This window comes from Mus musculus, chromosome 11, assembly GCF_000001635.26.
Source record: "Mus musculus strain C57BL/6J chromosome 11, GRCm38.p6 C57BL/6J".
NCBI lineage: Eukaryota > Metazoa > Chordata > Mammalia > Rodentia > Muridae > Mus > Mus musculus.
The window spans coordinates 49,713,468-49,728,824 of record NC_000077.6 but is presented as its reverse complement, the minus strand read 5'-3'; the positions used below and the strand labels follow the sequence as shown (position 1 = coordinate 49,728,824).

Here is a 15,357-nt window from a genome sequence, read left to right as displayed (position 1 = left end):
GAAACATTGCCTATCTTGAACTCCAAGTGTCTCCCATCGCCTCAGTCCCTTTTCCTGAGGCCCCCGCCCTCAACAACCTCATGCTCACTACTTTCAACACATGTTCAGAATGTGCTGGTACTTGCAGTGGTCTCTGCAGAAGTTTGAAGAGCCCAGGTGTGTGTGTGTGTGTGTGTGTGTGTGTGTAACTATTTGAGTTACATGTAGGCCTTTAGAACTCTGGAAGCCTAAGGACACCCAGTGGCAGTGTTGCAGAGGAACCAGGCAGATGCAAATGCAGGCATCTGGTAGGAGGTACAGGCATAGACATAGCATGTTAGTGTTCTGTCACTGAGACAATCAATGCACAAAGAGAAGTTTGTTATAGCATGGAGTAGCAACACTTGATAAAATATGCATACTCTGTTGCATAAAATCATGACAAGGATAAATAATAATGCATTACAAATTTCAAAATTGCTAAAGGAGCAGCTTTTAAATGTTTCCAGTTTTAAAAAGATCATAAGCATGTGAGGTGATAGATTTCATAATTATCTTGCTTTAATCATTCCCCATTGAAACCATGTATCAAAGTGTCAGGCTGGGCCCTGAAAACACTCAGTTATCATTTGATAATCTTTAAAGTGTGCATGGCTTTGACACCAAAGACTCAGATTCTGTCTTCCTGAGGGGAGTCATCATTTTAAAACAAGACAGATAAGAAGCAGAAGCAGCAGCTGCCTTGTGGTGCTTAGTCAAAGATGCTAATAGCTCCACCTGGTGGCACTCAGGGAAGTTACAACACCTTCCTAAAGGGCGAGTTCCCCTTCTTGGACCCAGCGTTATCTCTTCAAATATTCCTAACACTTCTGCAGAAGAGATTCTCACCTTCATCTTATTAATGGGGAAGGCAAGACTCAAACAGCGCAGATGACATCTCTAAAAAATTCCCACATCTGAGATGCTGAGGAGAACTGAATCCCAGCTCTGTTGTCTGTGCCAATGGCTTAGAAATCTGGCTGATCAATAAGACCATGCAGGCAGCCTTTGTGAACTGGTGGTGAGGCTGTTAGGACCACTCATATGCATGTGGATTTTTGCCTTCCTAAGCAAAAAATTAGTGTACTCACTATAGATGGAGATTGGGAGATGCCATCAGGACAGGGAGTGACTGGGACCAGAGATGGACTCTGAATAGTGCTCCAAGCCTTATTTTTATTGTCATTATTCTCTAAATAACACACTACAGCAATCAGTTACACAGCAACGACAATGTATTGGGTATTGTAAACAGTCTAGAGATAACTTAAAATCTATGGTGTCATAGGCATGAGTAAATGTATACACATATGTGAAGTTAGATGTCATTTTATTAAAAGTTTGGAGCATTCTTGGGGTTGGGTATCTTGAGGGGTGGCATGTAACCTGTCCAGAATCTCTATGGAGGGATGACTTTTGCACACATGTACATTTAACAAGCATGGGCAAGAAAGAAGAGAAATATCTGGAGGTTAGAAACGAACTCTCAAGTATCAACTGACTTAGCTGTGTGCATTGGCTTTCTGCTGTTTCCTCAAAACCTTACAGAAATGAAAGCCCAGGTATAAAGGTCCTAGGGTCCCCTGACATAAGGGGGAGGGGATGCCAGCAGGTAAAGTATCCCACAGTAATGGGGAGTGGGCAAATAGGGCTATGGCAGTATCCTTGGAGGTGCTCGAGACCTCCAACCCCGGGTGTATTCTGGCATCCTTCCCAGCTTCCTGGCAATGACCAGCAGTGCCAGCTTGGGAGAAGGGTGTCTGTAATCCCTGTCTGTGTCGTGATGACATCGTCAGTCAAAAAGTCCTACCCCAACATCCTGCTCCTTTCTTCCACGTAAATAAGAACAGGAGGAAGAGAGCCAGCCATTAACACTCGAGGGAAACCAGCTTCCTGAAAAAGGCAAGCCAAGAAAAGGAGACTCAAAGCTATGACCTTCACAGTCACGGGGACAGTTCCGGAAGTGGGAGAATAAATGTCAAGGAAAGCTAATTAGAATCCATGGGGAGATGAGAAGTGACGCTGAGTGCTTTGTTTAGCTAAAAGATGTCTGCGCCTTAATTTCTCTCTCCTGTTGGTTCTGAGACTCATCGCAAATACGTTAAGCAGTTAATCTGCTCCATATTTCTTTGTATTCATGTTACACTATGTACAGAACTGCATGTAAGTTGATTCTGGTTTTTTCCTCTGTGTGTTTATGTGTGTGTATGATGCATGTGTGTGCTGTGGATACATGTGGAGACCAGAAGAGGATACCGAGTGTCCGTTCTATCACACTCTGCCATATCCCCCAAGACAGGGTCTCTCACACTGAACCTGGAGCCAGGCTGGCAGGGAGCAGGCCTGAGCAATCTTCCTGACTCTCCCTCCTTCAGCTCCGGCCTTACAGACCTATGTCTGCAGTCATGCTAGGTTATTTATGTGTACTCTTGGGATTTGAACTCAGGTCCCCATGCTTGCACAACAAGTCTTCTTACCCACTCCCCCAGCTCCCTGGGTTTGATTTTTTGTTTGTTTTTGGTTCTATTCATAACTACAAAGGATACTTAGATGACATTTAACTTCCTTGGACTTCTATTTATGAATATTTGTTCTGTTTATAGACTGTTATTTGCAAAATCACAATGTATGATATATATTTATGATGTGGATTAAATTTCAATTCATAGATATAAAACCTTAGAGCAGCGCTGGTTCCCAAGTTGGGATAATTCTGTACCCAGAGGGCTGTTTATTTCTGGATGAAAGAACTGGCAGAGATGTTACTGTCATCTAGTAGGTTAGAGGCCAAGGATGCTAAGCATTCCATGATGTGCAGGGTAGCCCCCTACAAGAAAGACTTTCCAGAGCCCAGAGAGTGGAAGAGCAGGACACAACCATTACATACAAGTCCTTGTCTCAAAGCTTCAATGAAAGTTCTTTGCTTTATTGTCTGTATAACACAGTGAATCCCTTGAGATGATCATCTCTTCAAATATGCATGAAGCATTTACCAAAATCACTTTACTCAGCCATAGGGACATCTAAGGGAATTTAAAAACGTAGGAGTATATTATCTCCTTACCATGAGGCAGTAACTAAGAAATTAATACAAAGCTTCGCCTCACCCTGTTTCATCCTTACCCTCTTGGAACTTATGATAATTCTAACACCAGTCAGAAGTTCAAAACTCACAAATAACTTCTGTCTGTCTGTTTTTGTATTTTTCTTCGTCTTTCCTCCTTCTCCTCTTCCTCCTCACTCTTCTTCCTCCCCTCCTCCCAACCTTCTCCCCTCCCCTCCCCTCGCCATCCCCTTCCTCCCCACTCCATCTCCTTCTTTGTTGGAGACAGGATTTCTCCTGTGTAGCCCTGGCTGTCCTGGAACTCACTCTGTAGATCAGGCTGGCCTTTAACTTGCAGAGATCCACTTATCTCTGCCTGGGACAGGGCTGGGACAAAAGGTAGGCACTACCATGCCTGGCATAAATAACTACTTTCTTTAAAATAAAAAAAAAGTGAAACAGTAATTCTCTGGAAGTAATGCCAATTAGAATATTGGATGTTCAAAGTTCTTGAGTACTCCAAAACAAAAAACAAAACATCAAGGGAAAAAAATAGTCTCGAGAAGTTTTATAAAATGAAGACAATTGAAAACAAGAGAGATGACTTTTTCTTTCACTTGTAGAAAGAAAACGAGGAAGGCATAGTTACCAAGAGAGTAGGAGGAAAATTTCATAAAAATGAAATAAACACAAACCAAATGTGACCTCAATAAGGGCTGCTTTAAAATTCCAATAAAAATAAAGAATAAAAGAAACAAAACTCAGATTCCTCGTCTGACTTTAAAAGGAGGAGAAAGGCCAGAACTTTAGTAAGCATCACTGGGGTGAAGAGCAGGCTATGAGCACAGATGCACAGCAGAAAGGGCCAGGTGCATGCCTCTGTGTGGGGCCCTTGGTTCTCATGGCAGGCCTGGGTGTCACCTGCACATCTGCACAGAGGATTCTGCAAATTAAAAGCCCCATGAAAAATACAACAAAAGAATTAAGAAAGGGGAGCAACCCTCCCCCAAAGAGAGAGAATGAAAAGGGGGACACTTGAGTCACATTTGTCTTCGACTCCAAATCATATAAGCAAAGCTAAAAAAAAAAAACAACAACAACAACAAAAAAACAGATTTAAACTTCAAACTTCAGTATGTTGGGTCCAGGGAAATGTCTCAGTGAGTCAGCATGGAGATCTGGGTTTGAATCCCCAGCACCCATGTAAATAGCTAGGTATGGCCATCCAAGAACCTATAATACCCGCACTTTAGCGGGGCAGAAACACAGCATAAGGACCAGCAGGGCTTGCTGGCATTTGCTTAGCTCCTGGTTCAGTGACAGGCCTTGTCTCAATGGATTAAGGCTGAGAATGATTGAGGGACATCTGACATCCTCCTCTGATCTCTGTGCACACACAGCCATGCACACACATATCACACACACACACACACACACACAAACACACACACACACACACACACACACACACACACACACCTTCAAAATGCACATGCTGCCCTACAGACAGTACTATACAATGGACTTGCATCAGCAGAGTGGTGAAATCCCTCATTGTACCAGCTGTTCTGTTGGGAGTGATTAAGTCTCGTGTGAATGTATATTCACCCCAATGCCTAGACCCATGGCAAAGCCTTCCCTGGGTGAGGTTAGAGAGATGGCAAAGCCTTTCTCTGGCCCAAGTGTGAATGCCGTTGGTGAGCGTAGGGAGGTCCAGCCTTCTTCTTTCACTTGTTTACGGGCTGAAGGCTGTTCTGTTGCAGAGACTGCTCCTACAGAGATTACCTAGCCCTGCCTCCTTGTTCAGCTGTATGGACTAGCCCTACCCCTTGTTCAAATGCCCCCTTGCTCATCTTCCGTATAACTCTTGCCTCCTTGCTTACTGTATACACTAAACCTGCTCCCTGCTCAGCTGTATGTAATAAATATGCTGAGCATCCATGCTGTTGTCTCTCCATCAGCACAGCCCACCCGACCTCAAGTTTTCTGTACCTGTGTCTGTGTGTCCTTGTCCTCTCTTCATTCTCCCATCACCCCTAGTCAGGTTCCCAGGACCGAGCCATGGAAGGACATAGAACTGTTCCCCAGCTACAGCCCTAGCTGTGGCACTACCTGAGGCCACTGTCCTCAGCAGCAGTGGCAGCTTGGCAAGTCCCAGACCCTACTCTACAACCAGATAGACCTAAGGCAGTGCCACCAGCCAAGCTCAGTGTCTTCACGGTGGGGTAAAGAGACTAGGGCTTCTTCCCTTTCTCTCCCAAAGGCCACCTAGACAATGCCAAAGACACATGTGCCATCTGCTGTCACAGATGATGAAAGCAGGGACAGAAGGGAGGAAGGGGGACAGGAGGTGACACAGCAGTATCAGAAAAACAAAGCAGCCCAGGATGGTGCTGCAAGAGCTCAAAACACAAGCTATTGTCAGAGCTAAAGCCCACAAAGGGAGACAGAAGTGCACGCTAACCTGGGAGAGAGCATGCTGAAATAAGACATTTAAGGAGGATTAAAGGTCCTCTCGTCCAAAAACCAAAATAGGAAGGGTGCGGCAGAGAATCATTCATCAAACCCAGAACCAGGAAAACCACAAATTGCATTAGCGATGACAACCTATGCCAGCACTAACATGAATCAACTAACATGTTGGGATGATATGGGAAGGATTTTAAAGTACCCATCATAAAAGTGCATCAGTGGTCATTTACAAATTCTGTTGAAATATTTTTAAAAAGAAACATCTCAACAAAGGAAAAGGAGCTCTGAAAGGGTGGGGGGAGGGGGCACTTATAAAACTGGAAAACGCAAGAATTACAACTTCAAAGCTTACCAGACAGACTTAGTCACACCACGCGCGAGGCTTACCGATTTCAGTTGTTCTCATGTGGTGACAGAGGAGTCTTTCAACCTAAAGACAGACTGAAGGAAGTTATTCAGACTGAATAATAGAAAAAAACAGACTGCAAAGGGAAACTAAGCTGAGACTTGTGGTACAATGTAATTGCTCCCTGGGATCTCACTGTCCACGGTTTCAGCTATCCATGGTCAAGGGCAGTGGGAAAATGTTTGGGAAACATTAAAGAAATAGTTCCCAGCCAGGTGCAGTGGCACGACCTTTATTCCCAGCACTTGAGAGGCAGAGGCAGGTTGATCTCTGTGAGTTCGAGGAGAGCTTGGTCTATAGATTGAGTTCCAGAACAGCCAGAGCTACACAGAAAAACTCTTTCTCAAACAAAACAAACAAAACAAAACCAGTTTATAACTTTTGAACTGTATGTCATTCCAAGTGGCAAAATAAAACTGCACGCTGCCTTGGTCCAGCTCAAGCAGGAAACAAAGCATCCCTTGTCATATACTCCATGTGCATTAGTCACTTAGCAGACATTGGATGAACTGTCATGGTACTGCAGTGTCATGTTCAGCTAACCATTACATTAATTAATAATGGCTCCAATGTATAAACTTGTATTGTACAATATTGTTATAATTGTCCGATTTTGCTGTTAGTTCTTTTATTGACCTCATTGTGCCTAATGAACGATTTAATTTATTCATAAATTAAGCTTTATCATGGGAATGCATGTGTAGGAGAGTAAACAGTATATAAACTGTAGTTTTAAGCAGCAATGCTGTAAGTCTTGGAACATAGCTCTGAAGATAAGGAGAAGCTGTATAGAAAAAGAATTGATACCATAAAGTTTCTAGGAGGTGAGGACAAGATTTGAACCAGACACCGAATGACTGGATATTTCCTTGGTGAAAGATGTAAGTCTACAGATCTAAGAATAGGAATGACTCTCAAATAGAAGCTCTAAGAAGTCCATAAGACACATAATTAAACCTCTCAAACCAAAACCAACTTAAAAATCTTTAAAGCAGTTAAGAGAAAGGGGGCAAGTCCCTATGAAAGAACAATTAGAAACTGGTAGGAGTCTCGTCTGAAATGATGGGTAGGAGGACATGGCACCCCTCAGGTTGCTAGAAGAACCAAGACCCCCAGACCACACACAAGTCAAATTGTTGTTATGGAATTAAAGACAAAGAGGACACCCCAAGTAAAGGGAAATGAAAGAAGTTGCTGCTGGCATGTTGGGGCACAAAAATCCTGTGGCCACAGAGCCCTGGCGAACCAAGAATGTTAAACACACAGAGGCCTCTCCACAATGGAGGAGATAAAAATATCTTTTCTTCCCACCCAGAGGGCTGGGAGTAGATATTGCTAATGCCTATCTGGTGACCCTATGCCTATCTGTGGAGGCTGGCCTCACCCAGCTTTTGTTATAGAGGCAGACCTCACCTAAATCCCCTACAATGTTTATCCTAGACTTGCTCCCTAGCTCTCAGTTAACAGAACACATCCTTAGGGGAGGATGTCCCATGGACTTTATAGCCTGCTGACCTCTAAGCTAACTCAGTCAGAGAGCAAGCTGGATTCTAGGCCCTTTACCCATAGAACCCGCCGTCTTGGTCATATGTACTTTGCAAATGAGTTTCTAAGTAGTCACACCTTAAGCTTTATTGAGCACCTGGAATTGGAATGATTGTTGCCTGGAAACCTGGAATGGGAATGACTGTTGCCTGGACATTTTTTCCAGATTGCACTGTGTTTTAAATATGCTGACAATGCCCTGCCTGGCTTTAGACTCCCTGAAGTCTGATCCAGGTTGACAAAGTCAATCTGAAACCAAGTTCTCATTGTCATCTCTTCGTGGGTTCACTTCCCTGCCTGGACACCTGCAGAATCCCCCTCCTTGGCAGACCTACCTTTAAAGAATGGCTAAAGGGAGCTCTGCAGAGCTGCAGAAAGTGATAGCTGATGCTTCTAAGAGGAAAACACAATGAGGTGGGTAAGCAGACATAAATGTAACAGGTTCTTCACCGAATGAGTTCTCTTACTCACACTTTATGGTTAAAGTAGGATGATCAGATGGTCGTCTAAGGTGCTCAATGCATGTGGAGCAATGACTTGAGGAGATGACACATTTTAAGTGACAGGAGTTTGGTGATGGTGTGGCTCATTGGTAGACAGTGTATCTAGGACCCATAAAGCCTTGGATTCTACCTCTAGCACCCAATGGACCAAAGGATATAAAGGGCGAAATGACAGCAGTAGGTTGTAAGAAGTTGTTTATGGATATGATAATGCACTAGAAAACTACAATGGGATACAACTGCAACAGCTTTATGGATATACATGGAAGGCCAAGCAGCCAATAGAAGGCCTGGAAAAGCGAAGCAAAACAAACAAACAAACAAAAACAACAGTCAGACACACAGCAAACAGAAGGAATTTGTAAAACCCAAATATTTAAATGACTGACTTAACCCTAGCATTTCAACAGTTGTGCTAAATATTAGTCGGGGCTGGACAGAAGCCTCAGCGGTTAAGTGTGTGTGCTGCTCTTACCGAGGATCCAGATTCAGTTCCCAGCATCCTTGTCAGGCTGCTCCAGGGGGATCCAATGTCTCTGGTCTCTGGGCATTGCATTTACATGCACAAGGCCAAACACACACACACACACACACACACACACACACACACACACACACACACATACACACACACACATTTGGAAAGATGCAATAAATCTTGAAAAGAGAAAAAAATAGAACAATGGATTTTTAAAAACCATGGCCCAACTATGTTACCTATATAAGACACAAAAATAAAACTGTTTAGAGTTATCTTTCACGGATCCTTGATGTGATGTCATTGTTGGGAAGTGGTACAAAGCAGGAAGTGGGACCCAGTTAGAGGAAGTAGGTCAGTAGGTCGTGCCCTAGGAAGATGTATCTTCTTCCCTTACTCTTCTTTCTCTCTTCTTAGCCACCACTAGGTGGATGAATTCCTCTTCCACATGCTCATGGTCTACCTCATCCCGGGCCCAAAGTGATGGGTCCAGTAGCCATGTACTTTGAAACCACGAGCCACCGTAAGTTACTTCAAGTATCTGCACCACAGCAACACAAAACTGGCAAAGTAAGGAAAGTAAACAGATGGAGAAAGATAAAGGAGTCCCAGGCTGAAATGGAGTACTTCGCCAACTGTAAGATCTGTTCCTTCACATAGAAGAGGGGCACTTCCCTGATTTTATGGGACAGTTGTACTTTCATATAAAGATAGCACAAAGAAGAAAACCACAAATCCTTATCTCCCCTCTCGTATGTAAATATACCCATGGAAACATTGGCAGATCAAATCTAAGAATGAACAAAGGGAATGACATGCCTACACTAACTGGGATCCAGTTACTCAAGGTGTTTCAGCATTTGAAAATCAACAGGGGGCTGGCGAGATGGCTCAGTGGGTAAGAGCACCCGACTGCTCTTCTGAAGGTCCAGAGTTCAAATCCCAGCAACCACATGGTGGCTCACAACCATCCGTAACGAGATCTGACTCCCTCTTCTGGAGTGTCTGAAGACAGCTACAGTGTACTTACATATAATCAATAAATAAATCTTAAAAAAAAAATCAACAGGAAAAGTCATATGACTGTATTAACTTACACAGGAAAGCTGAAGATATCATGTATTTGTTATAAAACATTTATGATAGACAATCTCTCTGTGTCTGTGGGCAGGGGGTCTATAGTAGCTCAGTTGAGTAAGCATGCATGCTTAGTGCATTAGTCAGGGCTCTCGAGAGGAACTGATAGAATAAATAAATAAATAAATAAATAAATAAATGGAAGAATATATTAAAGATTTATTTAGTTATGTGTATGAGTGTTTTGCTTGAATGTATGTCTGTGTACCACGAGTGTGCCTGGTACCCAAGGAGGTCAGAAGAAGGCATCAGATCCTCTGGTACTGGAGTTACAGACAGTTGTGGGTCCACATGGATGCTGAGAATCAAACATGGGTCCTCTGCAAGAACAATTACTCTTAACTGCCAAGCTATCTCTAGTCCTCCTGAATCTCAATCTCTCTCTTAGATACCAGAGTGGCTAACAAGCTGTGGTCCAGCCAGGCCAACAATTGTTGTCTCCTGACAGAAAGGCCAAAGATCTGGTAGCTTTCTCCACAAGCTGGATGGCTCAGCTGGTCTCTCAGTCTGCATTGGAATCCTGAAGTAGGTTCTACTACCAGAGAAGAGATGCCTTAGCAGCACGTTAGATGAACTTGCCAGAGAGAATGAGGGCAAGCAGGCAAAAAACAAAACAAAACAAAACAAAACCCAAAACTTCAGTCTTCCATGCCCTTTATATAAGCTGCCACAAGAAAGTGTGGCCCAGATTTAGGGTGTGTCTTTTGACCTCAAATGATCTAGACCCAAAACTAGAGGTGTCCTCTGACCTTAGGAACAAGCTATGGCAATCTCATTCCCACATTCACACACAAACACATACATTTGATACACCATTTCATGCACATACGAAAAGATAAAAGAAAAAAAAAAGAAAGAAAGAAAAAGGAAAAAGAAAAACAAAACCCTCTGCTTGGTATTAGCGATTTGTATATGAACCCTCGTCATCTGGAAAAGCAATAAGTGTTCTTAACCATGGAACCACCTCTCCACCCCCTACTTATACACTGAAATAGTGTATTCAATAACAAGATCTTCTGGGAGTCTAATATTTGTGTTTCACAGCAGTATGTGAGTTAAAGTGGCATTTCAAGACATCTCCGATGTACTCTGCTTTGGGATGAAAATATAACTGGAGAGAGGTGGGTTTAGAATATTGCAAATGCACCAAATGCTACTGAATTATACATTTTAAAGTGGTTAATTTTTACGCAGTAAGATTTAGTAAAGAAAACAATATTAACTTGAAGAAAAAGACGATCTTCCTAACAACTGGATAGGTAATGAAAATGCCTCATGACAGTCAGGGGTGCTGCTCACCTTCCTGGGAGCTGTGCGGAGTTTCTCTTGTTGCTGAGAATATAGTTCAGCTCACAGTTCCAGGTTCCAGTCCATCAGTGTAGGGAAGTCACTGCAGCAGGAGCATCTGCAGTTAAGGAGCAGAGAGCAGGGGCTGGAGAGATGGCTCCGTGGTTAGGAGCACAGACTGCTCTTCTCAAGGTCCTGAGTTCAAATTCCAGCAACCACATGGTGTCTCACAACCATCTGTAATGAGATCTGACGCCCTCTTCTGGTGTGTTGGGAGACAGCTACAGTATATTTACATGTAATAAATAAATAAATATTAAAAAAAAAAGAAGCAAAGAGCAATAGATGAATGTATGCCACTACCTAACCCCCCTTTCCCTTTATAGAGACCAGGATCCCAGGAAGGAATGGTGCTACCCACAGTGGTCAGGTCTGAACCTAATCTAGATAGTCTATTGGCCTGCCTAGAGGCCCGTATCTAGAGTGATGCTAAGTTTGGTCAAATTTACAACACTCACACACTATTCTAGTTTCTTTTCTTTTGCTAATATCATGAAACTATACACTGAATAAGTTATAGAGGAGAGATGTTTACTTCGGCTTGTGGTTCTGATCAATATTGAAGGGACACATCTGGTAATGGCCTTCTTGAAGCCAGAGTCCAACGCTATCTCATGTGTGATAGTTTGGAACATATCCATTCACCAAAGGTCCATGTATGAAAGGCTTGGTCACCAACTTGTGGTGCTGTTGGGAGGTGTCGAGGCCTTTAGGAGGTAGGGCCCAGTGGGAGTAAGTTAGGTCATTGGAGGCATGCCCTTGAGAAGGCTATTATAACCCGTGAGCCTTCCTCTCCCTCTCTCTACTTAGCACTCAGGGTGAGCTAAGTAGCTCTCTTCTCTCTATGTTCCTACCACCAAGAATCCTTCGCCTTGCTTCTGGCAACCATGAACTGGTGCCTCTAATAAACCTTTTTATTTATATATAATTTGGTCTGCATAGTGAATTCCAGGCCATCCAGGACTACATAGTAAGACTCTGTCTCAAAACAAATCAAAGTAAAAAAAGAGTACCCTCAAAGAGAGCTGCCATTTAATTGATTCTAGATTCAATCAAGTTGACAAGCAAAATTAATCATCACACGATGCAGGATCAGTTTTGAGAATTCTCTATAATAAACACATTATAGACTCTGAGTTCAGGTTCCTTTAACACCTCATATCTTTTTTTTTTTTTTTTTTTGGGTTTTCAAGACAGGGTTTCTCTGTATAACCGTGGCTGTCCCGGAACTCACTCTGTAGACCAGGCTGGCCTCGAACTCAGAAATCCACCTGCCTCTGCCTCCCGAGTGCTGAGATTAAAGGCGTGCACCACCACTGCCCGGCAACACCTCATATCTTATAATAAGAAGCAATGTAACGGAAAGTGCTCTCCACCCAGGGGAGTATCAGTGATTAATCACTTGTAGGCGTTGGTATCTTACGTTTGAGGTGGAAGGAATCTCTGGGCTTTTCCAGCGTTGCCCAAACCGAACTCCAACCCCTCTGACCTACACATCGGAGCTGACACCAAGTCACCTTCTGGTTGCTGGGGCCGAGATTTCTGAAAACACTTAAATGTGTTGCATTTATGAAGAGATCAGAAAGATGATGGTGTCTTCATGCTTGCACAAGGAAGGGCTCGTTCCCATTGAGCCATCCTCTCCCCACCCTGCCCCGTCCGGATGCACCCACTGCCATAAATCTACAGGTTTCCTAGCCTGAAATGGTATCTGGTAGTGAAACAAAAAAAGTGCTGGGCATGTTGTTTGGAATGTGATTGACATACCTTTAAAACTCGCCTTGTTTCAAGACATTCTCAGCACATGTATTAAACCTCAGGGTGTGGAACCCTTAGACCTTAGAGCATCTCAGTCCTTCTCAGCTTGGGAGTGAGTACTTTGATCTGACAATTAAGCTTGAGGTTTACCCAAAATCCAAATGCTCAGCTTTTAGGGGTGTGGCTGAGGTAGGAACCAGTGGGAGGCACACTTCCTTCTTCATGCTTTCCTGCTTTTTAAGTTACAACCCCCCCCCCCCCATTTATAACTAACCATTCTTTTTATTTATTTCTAGTGAGGATCCAAGCCAGAGCCTTGTGTATAATGTACAAGTGCTAAACACCTGAGGTGCCCTTCAAGTCCCTAGTGATTTTTGTATAGCAATGGAAAATTAGCTTAATTCTTTGAAACCATGATGCATAGGTCAAAGCAGAAACAAACCTGCTGTCTCGTCCCGTTCTGGTTGATCCTCTAAGGTGAGTCTGCAAGGGAGCATGTTGAGCTCAGAGCAGAAGTCCTGTTTTCTGGTTTATAAGGTTTCCAGGCATCTTCTCTCAATTCTACCTGCTGGGAGTGAAACCAGGACAAATCAGACATCTTGAGAAGAGAAGAGGCTAGCAGGGGGTCTGTGAATGTAGGTGACCCAAGAGAGAATATACCTTAGGCTTCTGTGTCTTCCTGCCATTCCACTTCTGTTTCTCTTTCCCAACAGCATCATCTCATCTCATCTCTATCCCCCGCTGCCCCCACCCCCTATTCCCTCCATTTCTCCTGAATCTAGCCCAGTTACATGGGGTGTGGGCTAGATTTCCTCCTGACCAGAGCACGAAATTCTCCTGAAGATGGTATTTAGTTCAGGAATGGAAATGAAAGTCCGGCCCAGGACAAGGTCTCATTTTCTTGCTGGTCTTAAACTCTATAGAAGGTGACATTTACTTTGATTCAATATGGCTTCTCATGATGTAGTCACCATGGATGAGACTAGATCTTAGCATGTCATTAGTCCCCAAAGCAAGCCACACCTGAAGGGTATACTTTTCCTGGCCTTCAAAGCTATTTGAGTCAACTAATTCCCTTTCTTTTTCCTTAAAGCTGTTTGAACTGAATTTTGAATCGAATGAAGTCTAATATGCTAGAACTAGAGATAATAAATAATGTGAAGAAGATCGATGGAGACCTGTAAGTTTATAATACCAGATTCTATATTACTGTCCTTAGTACACGGTGATAAGGGACTGTATCAGCGTGTCAGCGATGGCCCTTGGACACTAAGCCTCCACCTTTCAGAGGACATGCCAAATTGTCAGAATTGAATACCTACCCTGGGTCCATATTTTTGGCTCTCTTGTTACGGCTTATCTTCCCCTTTGCTTACCCACTAGAAAAAACACGAACCTTCTATAATAAAGCATTCTGGTTCCTTGGCAGTTGAGTCTGTCAGGATTGGCTTGATCAGGCAGCCTTCATTACGTTTTTGTCACTGTAATCAGTTTGAACAATACCATGCATTCCTGGGGACCCCAGTCTTTGCAGGGCGAGTCTATCTCAATGGCGCTGAGTAAGTCCATCAGGCCGTGCGCGTACAACTGCTCCCTGGCTTGCCTCCTCTCTCAAATCCACACCGGGCTTGTGCTTGCTTGGTGGATGGAATACAGACAAAGAGGGATGCTTTCGAAGACTTGAGGGCTTCTGCTCCCTCCTCTTTAGATTCCTGAGCTGCCCTGATTGTGGGTCAGAATGACCTCCAGATGGAGGAGACGGTCCACAAAGCCATAAGGAAGCACTCTCACCATCGATGGAAGAGCGTTATTAAGGGACACAGAGGTGCCAGATATCCAACATTCTTCCACCTCTGTGAGGCACTGGCATGAAAGGACACAAGTGGGACGAGTAGAACTGTCTACCTAAGCATCTGATTCCAGGATTATAATGGAGTTGTTGCTTAATGAGGCTAAGGTTTTTGTTACACAACTAGGCTCCTCTGGAGGCATACAGTCACTGTCAAAAAGTGCAGCTGCCCTTGGGAAGATGAATTACACAAAGAAACCCTCTTCTCTAGGCTGGAGCACAGGTTCCCAGGGCACAGCACTGGAAAGGGAACAGGCCAGCAGGATGTCTACACCCCTGGCCCCTCCGCCTAGTTGTACCCTTTGTGTGAAATAGGCACTGAACAGCCTGAGTAGGTCAGGGCTTAAGAGTATCTTCAGGTAGCTCGTCTGCGCCTGTCATTTCCTCGTGTATGATGGGTGTCTCCATTGCCTTAACTTTTCCAGCGTCTCATGGCACTAGAAGCTTAGACTGACACTGCTATCCTGGCAAATAGCAGGCAATGATGATCTCAAGGCAATGCTGGGGCCAGGCAAACACAAACTGCCTTGAACAGAACATCTGGTTCTTGGAAAGGCTTTTGTCCCTCGCTGCTTTGCTCGCCTAGTTCTCTTCTGCCTTAGGCAACAGCCATGCAAGTCCCACATCCTGGAACGAAAGATGGGCTTCCTTGAGAGGCATTTTTTTTTTTCTTGTTAGTTCCTGGAAGCCATTTCACGCTCAGTTCTGGGCTGATCTGCCACGGAGGTCGGGGTAGCTATTTTCCTTCACACAATTCCTGTCAGTCTATATCGCCAGTGTATTTGAAGCCTGTTGGGCGTT

The 15,357-nt window shown here is 43.8% G+C and overlaps 1 long non-coding RNA gene across 3 annotated transcripts; it reads right to left on the bottom strand.

Annotated features, from left to right (window-relative positions):
• Positions 1 to 1,174: 1,174 nt before the first annotated feature.
• On the bottom strand, positions 1,175 to 15,353 carry Gm36411. Of its 3 annotated transcripts, none has more exons than XR_388615.4 (4): positions 14,104 to 15,353; positions 13,150 to 13,275; positions 10,902 to 11,007; positions 1,175 to 8,644 (listed from the first exon to the last, which is right to left on the bottom strand). It is a non-coding gene; the product is annotated as a predicted gene, 36411 (long non-coding RNA). The 3 variants fall into 3 exon arrangements; XR_879826.3 differs by having other exon boundaries at positions 1,175 to 5,974; XR_879825.3 differs by having other exon boundaries at positions 13,150 to 13,272.
• Positions 15,354 to 15,357: the final 4 nt, after the last annotated feature.